Raw genomic sequence first — 17037 nt, forward strand, 5'->3', positions numbered from 1 at the left:
AATTGATTGTAAACTTTGCATTAAAGAAGTATGTGCAATAAAGAATCTATAATTTTTTTGTTAGGTTTACTTAGATATATGTGTCGTAGGCAGCATGTCAGTATATAAAGATGCCAGTCATAGATATCCACCATGGCAGTCTAGAGGGAGGCTGCATTCTTTGTCACATTGTTACCTGGAATTCAAGCAGTGAGAATACTGTTTCTCAGTGAGTTATTAAAGAATCCTGGACAGCTGCTCCCATGCAGGAATCTCAGCCACCATGTCCACACAGGTCCGCTGGCCTCAATGTATGCATAAGACTCCTTTCTGCCAAGCCAAGCAAGATTCCTGGCATTAGCACCTGCACAGGACCCCTGGCCACAGCTCTCATGTGAACTCCCATCTACCAGTGTGAGGCTCCTCTGGTCTCCTCCATCTTGGGATATTGCAATGACTGCCATAGTCCCCTGCACCTGGGGACAATGAACAGGGTCTGGAGAAAGATGACATCCACAACACTGCATGCCACAGAGCTGCCTCTCCAAAAATACAACCCAACACCCCTGTCTGGCTCAACCCAACACCCAATCTCTGAAAGCAACTACCTCCATCTTTGATCTTTGGACACTTTTGTCACTAAATTGGGTTATTCTTGCTACCATCATCACCATCTTTAGTTGGGGCAACTCTCGGCTTTGGACACAAGCTTGGGCCTAGAAGCAATATTAAGGTGCCTAGAGTCCCCAACTACCTCCTCTCACATAGCCACGAACCTGGCACAGTGCTTGCAGCTACTTGGCAGGTCCATAGCTCAGAAAGACAAGTTCTGATATGCCTGATACAAAACAGCTTTCCTAGGAGAAAGAGATTCCTGATTGGGAAGTAGAAAGGGAAGGGTGAGTGAGATACAGTTTAGAGGCTAAAGTAGAGACCAGGAATTCTGAGATCTATAGGTGACATAAGGAGATAAGATCAGGAGACCACATCACACTAGTGGGCCCCAAGGAGATCCTTAGGATGCAGTCCCCCAATGTGGACTGGCAAGTGCTATACCCCATATCCAGAAGTTCTGTCCCCAAACTAACACTCCCATCTTCATAATCTTCACCATCCTGAGGGTGGAGATACAAACAACAGACAACCTTACCTACTAGATGGGAAGGAAGTAAGGAAAGATACTGAACTCCAACAATACTCCAACAATACTTGAATTTTTCTTTGAGAAATTTTTTTCATTCTTTTTTTTTTTCTTTTTCCCTCTCTTCTCCTGCCTTCATGTCCTCAACATTTGCAAAATCAAGTACTTTTCATGGATTAGGCCACTGAGGCCTGGGATGTCCAAATGATATATTACAGTTGTGTTTATATTCTTTTATTTCCTGGCTAGGGATATAGCTCAGTTAGGAGAGTGCCTTCCTCTCATGTACAAGACCCTGAGTTCAATCCCCAGCACCATAATAAATATATATATATATATATATATATATATATATATATATATATATATTCTTTTATTTCCTATTTTTACATTTTTTTTAATTTTTTCTTAATTTTTATGTTTGTTTGTTTGTTGTATTCTCTCTATTGTATTCTCAGTTATGAGTTTCCCTCAAATCATTTTCTCTCTTTTCTCCTGCTACTAGCCAACTTCTTTGATTCCTCTTTCATGCTTCCTAAGATTTAACAACTCTCTACCCTCATCTCCTACCTCCTTAACATCTCATCCAACACCTTACCCCCAGTACTCCCTTTGTCTATCATCAGAAACTGTAGAACTTTTGCAAATCTACTGAGTATATTGTACATAATAAGTGAATTCAGGATTTCTGTATATTTTGACAAAACCATAGACATCATAATAGTAGCTATTTGGTTTAAGGCTCTTTATTATTTCTATTGGGATCTGTTAATATTGATTTCCCCCTTCAAGGAGAGGTATTGGAACCCTGCAGGGACACTATAAACCTACAGGTTAAAAACTGTAACAGACTGATCCACACTGCCAGAAGGGAAAACAATGAACAACATTAAAAAAAAAAGAAAGAAAGAAAGAAAGAAAGAAAGAAAAAGAAAAGAAAGAAACAAGGAAAAAAAGTGCCCCAAACAAAACAAGATACTACATTATTAGAATCCATGGCCAGCACAGCAGAAGAAATGTCAAAGAAAGAATTCAGGATAAAAATAAATGTTGTGCATAATTAAAATGTTCTGAAAATTAAAGGATGATATAAAAGGATGATATGAAATAAAATGATGATATAAAAGAGCAAACACAGGCAAGAAAATATAGTTTTGATAGAGCAAATGCAGGAAGCAAAAGATTATTTCAATAAGGTGATAGATGTTCTGGAAAAAAAAGAGAAACCTTTGAAATGAAGAAAACAATAAATCAAATTAAAAAGTCAATAAAAAGCATCACTATTGGATTAGATCACTTGGAAGACAGAACCTCAGACAATGAAGATAAAATACATAATTTTGAAAATAAATTTTGAGAGAATTTTAAAAGCTACATGAGAAAGTAATCATATAGGGGGAAGTCAAATAGGTACTCTGCAGATTTCTTAACCCAGACACTTCAAGCTAGAAGGTCCTGGAACAACATATACCAAACTCTGAAAGAAAAGGAATGCCAACCAAGAATCTTATACCCAGAAAAATTAAGCCTTAGATTTGATGATGAAATAAAAACATACCGTGATAAACAAATGTTAAGGGAATTTACAACTAAAAAGCCTATACTACAGAAAATTCTTTGCAAAATATATCATGAGGAGGAAACAAAAAAATAATAATAATAAAAATCAGCAAATGCACGTATTACACAAAAGGAAAAAAACAATCAAAGGGGAAACCAAGTAAAGTTAAAAACAAAACAAAAAATGACTGGGAATATAAATCATGTCTCAATAATAACCCTGAATGTTAATGGCCTAAACTAATCAATCAAAATACATAGCCTGGCAGATTGGATTTTTTTGAAAAGACCCAACAAGAAACTCCCTCCAAGAAACTCAACTCATAGAAAAAGACATCCAAAGACTGAAGGTGAAAGTTTTGGAGAAAAGCATACCACTCACATGGACAGCATAAGTAAGCAGGGGTTTCCATACTCATATCAAATAAAGTAGACTTCAAGTCAAAGTTAATTAAAAGGGATAAAGAAGAATATTTCATACTGTTTGAGGGAAAAAAACATCAACAAGACATTACAATTATAAATATGTATGTCCCAATAATAAAGCAACTATGTTCACCAAACTCTTCTCAATTTTAATAGTCAAACAGACCACAACACAATGATACTGGGTGAAGAAACTCATCTCTTTTACCACTGGATATATCTTCCAAACAAAAGCTAAACAAAGAAACTATAGAATTCAATAATACAATCAATAACTTAGACTTAATAGACATATAGAGAATATTGCATCCATCACTCTCTTCTGAACAGCACATGAATCCTTCTCTATAATAGGTCATATATTATGCCACAAAGATGCTCTTTCCAAGTACAAAAAAAAGTAGACATACTATCCTGCATTTTATCAAATCACAATGGAATGAAATTAGAAATAAATGATAAAATTAAAAAATACAAGGTACTCCAACATGTGGAGACTAAATAATATGCTATTGAATGAACAATGGATTGTGGAAGACTTCAAGATGAGACCAGAAGATTCTTAGAGGTAAATGAGAAGGATGATATATCAAAATCTCTGAGACACTATGAAGGCAGTACTAAGAGGAAAGTTTATTGCTTGGAGTTCTTTCCATAAAAGAAGAAAAAAATCAACAACAAAAAATTACTGAACATTACATCTCAAAGCCCTAGAAAAAGAACAACACAAAAATTAATGGAAGATAGAAAATAATTAAAGTCAAAGCTGAAATCAATGAAATTGAAACAAAAGAAACAATTGGAAAAATTGACAAAAGGAAAAGTTGGTTCTTTGAAAAAATAAATAAAATTGATAAATGCTTAGACATGCTAATGAAGAGAAAGAGAGAGAAAACTCAATAAGATCCATGATAAAAAAACAAATATTATGGTTTACATTACAGAAATGCAGAAGATAATTAGAAATTATTTTGAAAATGTGTATTACAATAAAATAGAAAATATCAAAGACACCCATAAATTCTACAGTCATATGATTTATCCATACTGAATCAGGATGATATACACAAGTTAAACATATCAGTTTCAAACAATGAAATAAAAGATGCCATCAAAAGCCTACCAACCAAGAAAAGCCTGGGGCTAGGCAGATTCACAGCTTAGTTCCACAAGACCTTCAAAGAAGAACTAACAAAATAATCCTCAAATTATTCCATGAAATAGAAAATGAGGGAACACTTCCAAACTCATTCTATGAGGCTAATATCACTCTGATTCCAAAATCAGACAAAGACTCATCAAAGAAAGAAAACTTCAGATGAGTATCTCTAATGAACATAGATGCAAAAATTCTCAGTAAAATTCTGGCAAATCAAATGCAAGACCATATTAAAAAGATAGTGCACCATGATCAAGTGAGGTTCATCCCAGGGATGCAAAGTTGTTTCCTTGATACGGAAATCAATAAATGTAATTCATCATCGCATCAAGAGACTTAAAGATAAGAATTATATGATCATCTCATTAGATGCAGAAAAAGCATTCAATAAAATATAGTACAATATCATGTGTATTCCAAAAAAATAGAAGATGCTAATAAAAATAGGAATAATAGAGACATATCTCAACATTGTTAAAGCTATCTATTCGAAGCCCAAGGTCAACATAATTCTAAGTGGAAAAGCATTGAAAGTATGCCCTCTAAAATTTGGAACCAAACAGGATGCCCATTTTCACCACTTCTATTTAACACAGTCCTTAAAATGCTAACCAGAGCAATAGACAGATAAAAGAAATTAAATGAATATAAATAGAAAAATAACTAATACTATTTGCTGATGACATGGTTCTAAAGTTAGTGGATCTAAAAAATTTTACCAGAAAACTTCTAGAACTAATAAATAAATTCAGCAAAGTAGCAAGATATAAAACCAATACCAATAAATTAAATGTATTTCTGTACATCAGTAATTAATCCTCTGAAAGAGAAACTAGGAAAACTACCCCATTTACAATAGCCTAAAAAAAAAAACTTGGAAATCAACTTAATAAAAGATATAAAAGACCTCTACAATGAAAACTACAGAACACTAAAGAAAGAAATTTTTAAAAAGATAGTAGAAGGTGGAAAGATCTCCCTTGTTTATGAATGGGAAGAATTAATATTGTCAAAATGGCCATACTACCAAAAGCACTATAGAGATTTAATACAATTCCAATAAAAATCTCAATGATATTCCTCATAAAAATAGAAAGAAAAATCATGAAATTCATATGGAAAAATAAAAGAGACAGAATAGATAAAGCAATCCTTAGCAAAAAGAGTAAAGCAGGTGGCATCACAATATCAGAAGTTAAACTATACTACAGAACAATAGTAAAAAAATGGCATGGTATTGGTACCAAAATAGACTTGTAAACCAATGGTACAGAATAGAGGACACAGAGACAAACCTACATAAATACAGTTATCTCGTACTAGACAAAGGTGTAAAAAAAAAAATCACTAGAGAAAAGATAGCCTCTTCAACAAATCGTTCTGGGAAAACTGAAAATCCATATGTAGCAAAATTAAATTAAGCCACTCTCACATATATAAAACTCAACTCAAAGTGGATCAAGGACCTATGAATTAAACCAGAGACATTGCCCCTTATAGAATAAAAAGTAGGCACAAATCTTCAACATGTCTGATGAGGCCCCTACTTCCTTAACAAGACTCCTAAAGTAAAATAAATAAAATCAAGAATCAATAAATAGGATATTTCAAACTGAAAAACTTCTTCTCAGAAAAAGAAACAATCAGTGAGGTGAATACAGAGCCTACAGAATGGGAGCAAATTTTTACTATCCACACATCAGATAGAGCACTAATCTCTAGGATATATAGAGAACTCAAAAAACTTAAAACTACAAAAACCAAATAACCCAAGCAATAATGGGCTAAAGAATCAGACAGAGACACTTCTCAGAAGAAGATATACAATGATCAACAAATATGTGAAAAAAATGTTCAGCATCTCTAGCAATTAGAGAAACGCATATCAAAAGTACTCTAAGAATTCATCTCACTCCAGTGAGAATGACAGTTATTAAGAATACAAGCAACCACAAGTGTTGGTGAGATTGTGGGGAAAAATTCACACTCATACATTGCTGGTAAGATTGCAAATATGTGAAGCCAATATGGAATGCAGTATAGAGATTCCTTAGAGACTTGTAATGGAACCATGATTTCACCCAGCTATTCCTCTCCTTGATTTATACTCAAACAACTTAAAAACAGCATACTACAGGGACACAGCCACATCAATGTTCATAGCAGCTCAATTCGAAATAGCTACACTGTGAAACAAACCTAGATGTTCTTCAATAGGTGAATGGATAAAGAAACCATAGTATATATACACAATGGAATATTATTCAGCATAAAAAGAGAATAAAACCATGGCATTTGTAACTAAATGGATGAAGTTGGAGAATGCCATGCTAAGTGAATTAAGCTAATCCTCTAAATCCAAAGGCCAAATGTTTTCTGTAATAAGTAGATACTGATCCATAATGGGGGTGGGGGTACCATGGGAGGAATGGAGAAACTTTGGATAGAGCACTGGGGAAGGACACGGGAGGGAGTGGGCAAGGAGGTAGGAAAATGGTGGAATGAGATGGACATCATTACCCTAGGTGTATGTATGAAGATATAAATGATGTGAATCTACTTTGTGTACAACCAGAGAAATGAAAAATTGTGCTCCATTTGTTTACTATGAACTGAAATGTCTTCTGCTGTCATATATAACAAATAAATAAAATAATTAGTTTTTTAAAAAGGAAAGAAAAAATAAACAAACAAAGAAAAAAAACCTACTACTGGAGTAAATCACTTAATGGCAAAGGAAGACTGTAGTACGGAGAAAAAAAGACAAAAATGACAAGAAAATAAGTTACAAAGTTGCCACAGTCAGACCTTATTTATTGATAATTACCTTCAAAGTAAATGGCTTAAATAATTACAATTAAACACATCAAGTTACAGAACAGAAAAAAAATCAATATCCAACTGCAGTTTTCTTAGATAAAAATTACTTTAAGGATGCATATGGCCTAAAAGTGAGAGAATGAAAGAAGACATTGCTTGCAAATCACATCCAAAAAAATGTTACATCCAAGAAAGTCAGGAATGGTCATATTTATATCAGACGGCATACAATTTGGGTCAAAAGCAGTAAAAAGAGACAAGGCCATCATATAATGACAGATGGGTAAAGAGGAAATAACAATTCTGAATGTATATGCACGAACTATTGGAGCAACAAAATACATAAAACAAGGACTTGGAAATAAATGGAGACAAAATCCAATACAATAATAATTGTGTACTTTAACAACCTATTTTTAACAATTCAGACAGAAAACAGAAGAGTTAAATTTCACCTAGGTAAAACAGCATGTCATTCTATCAAATGAGTGCAGAATACACATTTTTTCTCACAGTATCTGGAATATATTACAGGATGGATCACCTACATATAAGAAAGAGCAAAAATATCTCAAAAACCATTACAAATTGTTACTGTTTCTCAAAGAACTAGAGAATGAAGAACAAACCAACATCAAAGTCTCAAAATTAGTAAAAGAAAAGAAACTGATGGTCATAGCAAGCATCAATGAAACAGAAACAAAAAGAACAAAAAAGATGAATGCAAAAAAGCAGCCAGAACTTAGAAAACATTAACAAAATTGCCAATCCTTTATCCAAACAGAAAAAAAGAGAGCAAAAATGAAAATAAATTAAATCAGAGATGAAAAGGTGTACGATACATCTGACATCCCCTAAATTCAAAGAGTCATAAGAGGTTAGTATAAAAAACTATGTTCCATAAAATTTGACAAACCAGAAGAAATGGAAAGTTACTACAAGCATATACTGTACCAAGACCTAATCATGAAAAAACAGAAACCAGAAAATACTTAACAAATAATGAAATTGAATCAGTAATAAAAAGCTTCCCAAAGTTACTGCAAGCATATATTTTACCAAGAGCTAATCATGAAAAAAAAGAAACCAGAAAAGACTGCTAACAAATAATGAAATTGAATCAGTAGTAAAAAGCTTCCCATCTAAGCAAAGCAAATGATCAGAAAGTTTCACTGCTGACTTGTAGCAAACATTTGAAAAATTAGTACTAATTCTCAAATTCTTACAAAAAGCAGAAAGAGAAATTCTTCCAAATATATTCTAGCAGGCCAGCATTACCCTGATACCTAAACAAGATAAGAATAAAACTGCAACAACAAAATTATAAAACTAGAGGCATTTTTTTATGATATATATGCAAAATCTATGCAAAACTAGTGTAAAAGCACATTGAAATATTATTCACCACAATCAGCTGGGATGCATTCCAGGTCCAAAAAGATGGATCAACATGTGCAAATCAATAAATGAGATGAAGTACATCTTACTGGGTACTATTCTAAGTGTTGAAACACTATAGTTAATGAAGAAGTTCCAGCTCTCAGGCTGGTTATATTATAGTGTATGTGAGAGCAGGGGTAACTGCAACAATCATTTCATAAGTGAATTTTGTACAATTAACAGAAAAACTTAAAATAAGGTGGAGATGATATAACCATTAATGCAGAGATGCAGAAGAGGAGGGTTTTGGAATTTGAAACAGACAATAGCCTCCCAGGATTTTAGATGAGGTGGACTAGAGAGCAATGAGACTACTCAGACCAATTTTTAGGAAAAAAAGAAGATGCAGAAGAATTAGATTGTCTTGCTTAACAAATACTGAAGACACCAATGTTCCTGGGGCAGGGTGAAGGGAGGGGGAATGGAAGAGAGGAAATACAGTAGGTAATGTGGAGGAAAAACATGCCAAGAGTCTTAATCATCCAGAGGAGAAATGTTTAAATTAGTCACCTAGTTCATTAATATGGCATAGCAAGGAGTCTAAGATGCGGTTGTTTCTTTAAGAAGGAACAACTACAAAAATAAAAGTATTGCTTTATGAGTGGAGAAAGAGAGAGATTGAGAGAGTGAGGATGGGGAGAATGAATGAAAGACGAGAAAAGGAGCATCAATAGGGGTAATGATGTAATTTTATGCAGAATGAGGTTATTAAGTGTTTAGAATACAAGGTATGGTCCAATAGATCGAAAAGAATATATTGGTGCAATATGAACTCTAAATCAGATAAATAGTTTTCCTAGATTTTTTCTAATTTTTCCTCTGAATGTTTCAAGGAGACCAAATCTTAACAACAACAACAAGAGAAAAAAAAATTCTCTATCAATCTGTAGAAAAGCCTCTTACCTGGGGATTGTACAGAGTATATTGACATATCTGGTAATTATTAAATGGATATCTGGTAATTATTAAATGCCTTTATAAATAGAAAGAATTTTACCACAAAATATTCTGCAATTTAAAAAAATTATTTACAAGTATAAATATGTTTGTTCTTTTTTGAATACCTTATATTATAGATTTATCATGTAATTTATTTGCCTTTCATTGTCAACTATGCTATTTTGAGATATTTTACATTGTCTTTTAGTTTCCTATGGCTGCTGTTAAAAATTAGCACAGGCTTGGTGGCTTAAAGTAACAGAATTTATTATCTTATTGTTCTGATTGCCATAGTCCAAAATTCTTGTGCCAGCATGGTTGTGTCCTTTTGAACACTTCATGAGAGAATCTTTCCTTTTCCTTTTCAGCTCCTGGTGGCTGCTAGCATTTCTCGGTTTGTGGTAGCATAGCTGTCCTTTCATGACCTTCTCCTTTATCTCTTCTTCTTTTTTTTTTTTTATCTCTCCTAAGAACACTATTGGATTTAAAGTCCTACCTAATCAAGGGTGATCACACTCAACACCTGTATCTAATTATACCTGCAAAGACCCTCATTCAAAGTCATATTCTGAGATCCCAGATGAACAGTTCTTTTGAGGAACACTTTCTTCCCAATAAACTTTAGTTTTTTTGTGTTCTTTTATTTTGGAATCAGTGTTTCTTCACTATGATCAAACTCTTTTCACCTAAAATTAGTCTAAATAAAGTAAAGATGATTTACCGAATATTTCCATTTTACTTTCTTTTTGGTTCACATATTTTTACAAAACATCAAACATTGTAATCTGTCAAGCTCATATTATTCACAAGCTTTTTCTAACAAACCCCATTCCCATGACAATAGTACTAAAAGTCTTCTATGAGCAAGAGAATATTAAAATTATCAGTTTTAAAGATTTGTACTTCAAATACATTAATCTTTTTTCAATCTTGTTTTAGCATTTTTCTATGTATGCCTTACACACCTTGCCAGCAAGTCCAGCATTAGTGACTTAGGTTTAAAATCAGTTTCACCCATTCACAATTATAATATCTGGAAAACTACTAGTTTAATATACACTTCATACAACTGATCAATGGTTTTCTGCCATGATAAGTGAAATTCAATATATAAGGTGGCAACTCATGATATCAAAAAAGCTGAAATATTGGTATTATGCCAATCCTAATGAAAGATGTCATTGACTTTAATAGTGCTCAGTGACAAAGCATTCAAGTTTTACACATTTGAGGTATTTCTGTTCTTAAAAGTGATAAGACATTGTAGATTACAGATTTTTCTTTGTTGTTACACCACAGTATTTAAGACGAACAATATCTTTCTAAATAAGTGCTACCTCACTTTTTAAAGTTAGATTTAATCTGATTTTACCATGCCACCTCTGTGATTGAAAATATCAATTCAGTATCCTTGTGACATTTATTAGTTTTTTTGTAAAGATCACAGATTTAAAAGATTCAAGTGGGTCAAAAATTCCTGACCTCTTTAATCCACTAATGTTATGTCTGTATCTGTTTGGCTAAATCCACATAATATTACAAATTTTATTGGGTCAATGCTATTATGCTCAAGTAGAAAAAAGATGGGCATCCTGATTTCCAAAGTAAGGTTCTCTAGGTAAGCAACTGTTTTGAGAATATCTTCCCTTCTGCTGGCTTATGGCCTCTATTTTCACCCACACATCTCTTCACTCTAGCTTTCTTTGGAAGTAGAGATTTTATTTTCTTAATTTGCTCTTTAGAAGCAAAAATGTTGGTTTCATTTTATGGAGGGTATATGAGAGACATCATTGTTTTTCTTATTAAAACTTTTTATCTCTATATCGTGCATTTATCAACATCATGTTAATAACATGATATAAACATGTCTATGTTCTTCCAAGGATCTCTTCCTAAAATATTTCCCTTGTCCCTGTGTTGGCAGTCAAATGAATGTATTGCTACTCTCTAGTGAATCAGATGAATCACAGTGATGCTAACCAGAATCCTTATTATTTAGCTCTGATGCTGAGAAAAATAAGAGCATCTAATGTCAGTGAACTGATCTGACCTCACAGCAAAGTCTTAATATTAAAACATTATTATTTGAAAATGATTTGGCATTCACAGCCAGGACACAGTGTTATTCTAAATTGATAGGCTTACAACTAAATCACATTGTCCTGCTGGACATTCATGATCACATTGCATCTATATTAAACAAGCTCATTCTGAGACCATGATAAATTGAGTAACAATGAGGTTACTGTTAGAGTCTATAAACAAGTCTGGATGGCGCCTGGCAAATGTTAGAGTCTGTAAACAAGTCTGGATGGCGCCTGGCATATTGCCAGAGGGAGTGGTTTGTGAAGTAATGCCAGTGAGCCATTAAGTGTGGTGATTTCTTATTGGTTGACTGATGTATCTAGTTTATGCTAATTAAGATAAGCTGTGTAAAATGTATAAATACCGTTCCTGTCCTACAATAAACGGCTTCCACTCCTGCTGTATCAACATACACAAGTTGTTCGTCACCCCCCCCCGTTATTTTGCTGCAGCCAGACTGCAGCAGTTACTATGCAACCCATAAAATTTCCCTGCATTTCTCTCACTGAAAAGGTAATTGTTCCTTCTTATGTATTCACATCTTCATTATTTTAACTGTCCCTACCTATAAGAATTATTGAGCTAACCAATCAAAAAATTGGCCCCACTTTCTGCTACTACTTATTTCCGAGTAACCTAACAAAAATAGCCAATCAAATCATAAATCCTGTATCATCTTTCTTAAGCCTTTCTCTGAGATGCCTAAGTTTCCAAATGGTGTATTTTTGTTCTCCAACACTTCTATCAGGATTAATCCAATTTGTTCAACTATAGGAATATCTGGGTGGGCCTCTGATAACAGACATTGAGGATATATACAACATGGTATTTTTGGAAGCTGAGAGGAACTAATTGCTAACTAACTTCACAAGCAAATAACTGAGCTACAATGAGGTCAATTTGAAAGTAATCCTTCTGCAAACAATCCACATGCATAATCCATTCTACACACCACAGATTTGATTAGCTTTCTCAAACAAAGACATGGCTGTGTTATTTCCATACCAATTTGATTTTCAAGATTCCACATTGCACATAATAGCAGTGCTACTAAAATTTTATTTAATTTATACATTGGAAATTTAAGAATACATATGATAGAAAATTTAAGGGATTTCATTGAGAATCATTGTATTGAAGAATATGTGTATGGTGCATAAATGAACAAATTTTGATTCTTAAGTTGATATATTTTTACCAAATGAATACATCTATGCAATTAATACCTATTTAAAATGCAGGTTATTATCTACACACCTCAAATTCCTTCATGTTACCACCCCATTATAATTCTTCAAATGGTAAACTCTACCCTTAAGCCTAAAGTACATATTAAATATATTTTAAAAATATATACAGCTTTGGTCTGTGCTTAACTTTTTAAAAAATGAAATAAAAATCTGTTTTCCGTTGTCTCTGACTTATTTCATTCAATGTATATTTAAGTTCTACTCATGTCCATGCATGAAGTAGTGGTTTATTTCTTTTGTTATTGTATGTTGTGCTTTTATGTATGAATTGTACTTATTTCCATTTTTGATGAACTGAGTTCTTTCCAGTTGGAATTATTGATAACTTCATACACATGTTTTAATGTACATACATATACTTATGTTGAATATAAAACATGGATAGAATCAGCAAATATTACAGTATCATTATATGCAGTATTAATAGGTAATGTCAATTTTCATATTGGATTTTTCCCCAATTTTATCTTCCTACTGGCTATGTTCTATAAGTTCAACGTTCTATCTAATACTTGTTTTTTTTTCTATTTAAAATATGTCTTTTTAACTTCAGCCATTCAAGGAGGTGTGTAAGGAAATCTCATTGTGAATTTGATTTGTATTTTTTAGTTGACTAATTTGTTTATGCTTTGGTATGATAATTGGCATTATGTTTTTCTCCTTTCTGTGAAATATCTCTTCAAGTATTTCCCCAATTTGCAAAATTGGTTGCCTTTTTTTTCTGGCTTAATTGTAAGTGTTATTTAAATAAACTCTTTGAAAAATATTGTGCAGTTGTTGAGTAAAATGTTTTCTGTTAGGCAGTTAGGTAAATGTTATTGGTTGCTTGGTTCCAATTTCTTGTGTTCTCATTTATTTTGAACTTTTTCTATCAGTTATGAAGGTTCACATTTTAAGATATTCATCTTTTATTATAATTAAAAATATTACTCTATTTAATTGAGCCAGATTCAATTTTTATATATCCTAAGGGTACTGTATTACATGGAAACACATTTAGAATGTTTTCATTTTTCCTATTAGATGCATTATATTTATTTTTTATCCACAAACATATTTACTGTTCACTTTAAAGTATGTTATGATTTGGAAATGAGATATCCTCCAAAGCTCCTGTTTTTATGCATTATGTTTGGATGTGAAATGATTGGGTTGTGAGAATAGCAACCTAATCGATCCATACTAGTTTGAATGAACTGGGTGGTACCTGAAGAAGATGGGTCACTGGGGTGTCCCTTGGAAAGGTTCATCTTCCCTGAAGTCCCTTACCCTTCTCTCTCAGTTTTCTGGCTGCCAAGAATGAAGCACCATTCATTCACCATGTCTTTCCACCATGATATTTCTGCCTCATCTTGGGCCCAGAGGACTGAAACCAACTAAGATAGACTAAACTCTGGAACAGTAATCCAAAATTAACCTGTCCTCCTCTAAGTTGTTCTGTCAGGTATTTTGGCCACAGCAACTCAAAATTAACACACACAAAGGCTACTTTCACTGTGTATTGAATTCTATCTAGGTTGACGGTTATTTTTATTCCACACTTTACAGATGCCATTCTAGTGTCATTGCTTGTGCTGAGAAGTCAATTTTCAGACTATCACAGATTCTTTCAAAGGAACATGTCTTTTTGTTGTCATTGTTGTTGTTCCTTTGAACATGTTCTTTCTTTGGTGTCTAACTGTTCCCATAACTTTCCAATACTTTTATTTTTTAAAATACCTTTTGGTGTTTATAGCAATCCCAATTAATGCATTGATACATTATCTGCAGTTTTAGAAAATTCATAGGTTGTATCACTTCAAATAGTGCCTCAGGCTCATTCTTCAGGACTCTTTGTGGTCTCAGATATGTCAATTACTCTTCCCTAATTTGGGTAGAGGCTTCCTACTGACTTTATTTGTCATGTTTTGGAAAGATTTCTTGATGAAGAGTAAAAGAGAATTTTTTTAAGAAATCTTTGGTGTAAGCTCTGCAATTAAGGTTCTCTTTTTCCTGGATTCACTTGTTCTCTGTCTGAGGGTCTTTGTAAAGAAAGTTTTCACTTTACTTGAGTTTTTTAGACAGCATCAGGTAAAGTTTAATTTAAATTCATTGTTAAACTGACTTCAGAATCCATAGGAGCAGCTTTGGGAGTGATTGTCCTGCAGCTGCTGCATTCTTGGCTGTCAGCAATTTTTTTTTTCTGTATGCTTTAATATAATTCAGCTCATTTTAACATTGTATGGACTTTTTCTGGTGAATTCACTTTTGGTTCCATATGCCTGGCTTAATATTTTTGTTGGATCCTCACAACTAATTGAAAAATGTTTATGTACACCTTTAGGGCATTTCTTAAATTAAAATTGTAGGGTTAGTACTAACAGGCTTCTATTTCTCCATTTTTCTCTCTATTATAAAAATGCAAGCTTATTTTTTTCTTGTGTTAAGATCATTTTGTTATTCAATATTTCTTGACTTTATTATTTCAAGCTACAAGGCAAATATCTTAGAGCTAACCCTGAAAATTATTTGAGAGTGAGAAAAGGGGTAAGAAAAGATAATAAAAGTAACTTTTATTTTTAAGGAGTTTTCACAGGAACTACCTTACTTTCAAAAATATTTGGCCTTCTTAAAATTACAAAAAAAAAAAATCTTAAGTTTTGTCATATGAACAAGTGGCTTCAATTTGTTCCATTTTGTCAAAAATATCCATTGGATTTAACTAACTTATATAAATTAGTATGCTTTTGTTAGTATATCACTCTCATTCACATGCATTAAAATTGTTGTGCTGAACCAAATGTCTTTAAGTTCACATGACCTCAAGTAAACCTTTGACAAATTTGTTGATTTCAATCTGTTGTTAAAGCAAAAATTAAGATATCTTCAAAAATTTTAGCATACGTTTTGTTTGGATTTTCTAACCAGGAAGGGTTATATTTATCTCTATCAGTCATTTAAAGTTTGATCTGAGAACAAATATGCAAATGAAAGTAAAGTGCAGTGTCTATTGCTTTTTACATCAGGTATAAAAATTTCACATTTAAGGTTCTTTGAAAGGAAAAATAACTTAAGTAATGACTGTTTCTTTAATATCTTACAAGTTATCTAGGTGTAGCCATTAATGACAAATAAACTAGTGAATAAATTAGAATAAATGTTTATAAGTAAGCTTTCCACAAGATTTTTAAATCTTACAGTTATTGTTATGGTTTAGATATATGTCCTCCAAAAAGTCAAGTGTAAAACAATGCAAGAAGGTTTAGAAGCAAAATGATTGGGTTATTAGAGACTTAACCTAGTGAGTGAATTAATCCCCTGATAGAAATCAACAGTGCTACCTGTAAGCAGGTAAGGTATCCCTAGAGGAGGTGGGTCCCTGGAGGGGAGAGCTTTGGAATCTATGTTCTGTCTTTTTTGAGCAGAACTCTCTCTCTGCTTCCTGGTATGATGTCTTGAGCCACATTCCTCTAACACACTCTCCTGCTGTGATGTTCTACCTCACAGCAAGCCCCTGAGGAGTGTAGCCAGCTGTCTATGGACTGAGATCTCTGAAATTATGAGTCCCCAAATAAACTTTTACTCCTCTAAAATAGTTCTTTTCAGACCTTTTAATCAGAGCAGCAAAAATAACAAACAAAAACCCTGAAAATATTATATTAAGTAATAGATGTGATCTGAGTTGTTTATTAATAAATTAAAATATTAAGATATTAATTGCAATATATACTCATATTGAACATTAGTAAACTGATATAATGCCAGAATCTTTCTCTGTATTTAAAACAATGTTTTCCTAAAGTGTTGGCATGTTCATGTTATTCATATATAAGAACTGAATTAGGAAACAAAAGATTCTGTATTTACCATGAACATTTCCTGCGTTTTCTACTATCTTCATTAGGTTTTCGAATACATGGGGAAACAAAGTCTTAAAAGAGTTAAGATTTTAAATATGTGTTTGTTTCTTAAGACTTTTGAGTGATCACCTTATGACTCCAGGTAAATCTGGTTTATAACTCTGGTTAAATAAATGAATATTATTTTACAATGATATATATGTTATTGATGGAAGTGTTCTAAAGATAATGTAAAATTTATGAATGTCTGCTAGTCCTGCTATAGTGCTGTCAGTCATGACTGTCATCCTGAAATGCTATATATGATCCCCAGCAAAAAAAACAAAAAAGCTAATACAATAAAAATACCTAAATTTTATTGTCAATTGCTGAATTCTCATAAAATTTTAACCATAGCTT

Source organism: Ictidomys tridecemlineatus, chromosome 3, assembly GCF_052094955.1.
Source record: "Ictidomys tridecemlineatus isolate mIctTri1 chromosome 3, mIctTri1.hap1, whole genome shotgun sequence".
In the NCBI taxonomy this organism is placed as follows: domain Eukaryota; kingdom Metazoa; phylum Chordata; class Mammalia; order Rodentia; family Sciuridae; genus Ictidomys; species Ictidomys tridecemlineatus.